Raw genomic sequence first — 2765 nt, forward strand, 5'->3', positions numbered from 1 at the left:
AATTATGAAGCTCACTGAAAGATGGCAAAAGGTTATTGAACAAAACGGGCAACATATCATTGATTGATCTTTGTTCTTTATATAAATACATGACCTTTGAAAAACAGACAAAATACGTCATGACTTTTCAAACAACCTAATATAATGGCTGTTGCATAAATGATGCACACCTGTGTGAATGGGATGCTGGTGACACTGATAATGATGATGATAGGGAATGATGAAGATATGGCAATTGTTAAATGAATGTCTCTAAGACAAGATCTATTGGACATCACCACTGGTACTGGGAAAGGGCCAATTCCCACCAAAGTTTCACCAGCCTTGTGATCCATTAATCTAAAGAGAAATCATGTCTAGGTCCTACCATAGTCAAGTGTGAGGACCTCAACAATTTCCCTTCAGCCCACATACTGACCTGAGCATGATTTAATAACAAAGACTCAGACAGTAAAATGGATGAAAAAATCTCAGTATTCGACCTAAAACTATAAAACCCCTAGAAGAAAACATAGGGGGAAAACAACATGACATTGAATTTGGCAATATTTTTTTTATATGATGCCAAAAGCACAGCCAACATATGCAAAAACAGATACATGGGACCACATCAAACTTAAATTTTTCTGTGCACCAAAAGATACAATCAAAGAGTAAAAAGGCAATATGTGGGATGGAAGGAAATATTATGAACTTAAATATCTCATAAGGGGCTAATATCTAGAATATATAAAATAACTACAACTTAACAGCAACAAAGCTAACTCAATTAAAATGAGCAAAGAACTTAATTGACATTCCCCCAAAGGAAATATACAAATGGCCAGAAGCATATGAAATGATGCTCGACAATACTAAGAATTAGAGAAATGCAAATCAAAACCACAATGAGATAATCACTTCATACCAATTAAGATGGCCACTCTCAAATCAAACCCCCAAAACATCAAATAACCAGTGTTGGTGAGAGTGTGGAGAAATTGCAATCATGTACATTATTTTGGGAATGTAAAATGGTGCATCCACTATAAAAATTCCTAAAAAAACTAAAACATAATTAACTTACAATCCAGCAGCCTCACTTCTGGGTATGTATCCAAAGAATCACAAGCAGGATCTCAAAGAGGTATTTATTTGCACACCCATGTTCATAGCAGCATTATTCACAATAGCCAAAATAAGGAAGCAACCCAGCATCCATCAATGGATGAATGAATAAAGAAGTATGCTAGCTCAACTCACCAAATATACAATTTACCTATCAATATTAAAGTACTAAGAAACAATAAGTACNTAAGACTGAACTTGGCACCTGGAGCTGAGCTGCTGCCCGGATGGCTCAGTGGATAGAGCATGCGCTCTTAACAACAAGGCTGCTGGTTCAACTCCTGCATGGGATGGTGGCTATGCCCACTCGCAACTAAGACTGAACACAGCACCTTGAGCTCAGAGGCCACGAGCTGCTGATGGGCAGCCAGATGACGACTGGTGCCCTTCACAATGAACACTAAAGAACAACAACTTGGCTGGTCCCCTTTCCCAATTCCCCAACACTGTTCCCCTCCCCCATTCCCCAATAAAATCTTTAAAAAGAGAGAGAGAGAAATTATGGCTGATTTTTAGTTTATCTATATAATGTTTCTGGATTTTCCATATTTTGCACAATGAGCACATATTTTTATTATTGATAAAAAAACAACAAACCTTTATTTTTATCAAGGTAACAGCCTGGGTGCAGCCAGGAAAACACAAACTACTCAGATGGAATTTAATACAGGGAATTGGTTACTCAGGTAATGGAGGAGTTTGGAAGCCAAATAGGTAACACTGAAGTGACCCATTTATTATCCCAGCAGGAAGCCAATATCATGCCTCTGGACAAACAGAAGCAGCAGTGTTCGGTGTTACCTTGGAGCTGGTTGTCTGGCAGAAGCTAGAACTATGGAAAGAACCTTCCTGGTAGGAGCTAAAACTACAAAAGTTCCTAAGGGAGAAGGAGCTGAAGCCAAAGAGAAGAACACCCTCCTACTGCCAGAGATGTCACAGGAAGCAGAGACAAGGAGAAATAATTTGGCTTCTCCTCTCTTTCCATCCTTCAATATCCCACCATGGCTGAGCATTGGCTGAATCTGAAGCGAGAGGAAAGGGTAAAGATGGATGTGAGTACACGTGGGCAATTGACCAACATGGTATAAATGGTTTTTATGTAGCAGTGGTCAGTGTTTATTTATAAACTTGGGTTCCATTTAGTTTTTCTTGGTTAATACACACACACGCACACACGCGCACACACACACACACACACACACACACACACACACATTTCTACATCTTCCCAGAGGCATTATGGAACTTATATCTCTTAACTGCAAAGTACTTCACTCATTGGCTTAACTATTTCCCTATTGTTTGGTATTTGGGCACATTCCAGTTTTGTGGCTTCCACAAACAAAACTGAAAGCAACACCCTTGTATTGATAAAGACTAACTGGAACTTTAAACAAACAAGGAGGGTCTATGGAAAGAGCTAGGACTTATGAGAGTTCTCACACTCTAGGTAATTGTAAGAACTCTACACATGAGAACCCTACAGGAAGGGTTCTCTGTTTATAATAAAGCTCTCTGGTTTTAACTTCTGCTTCACTTAACTTCCTGTTCCCATCTATAAATACCCCCCTTCATCTTACCACCCAGGCCAGAGTGTGCACGTGGCTTGCCATGTCTGCATGCACTAGGTTGCAACCTTTGCTTTTTCCCAAATAAAT

Source organism: Hipposideros armiger, unplaced genomic scaffold (genome assembly GCF_001890085.2).
Source record: "Hipposideros armiger isolate ML-2016 unplaced genomic scaffold, ASM189008v1 scaffold_982, whole genome shotgun sequence".
In the NCBI taxonomy this organism is placed as follows: Eukaryota; Metazoa; Chordata; class Mammalia; order Chiroptera; family Hipposideridae; genus Hipposideros; species Hipposideros armiger.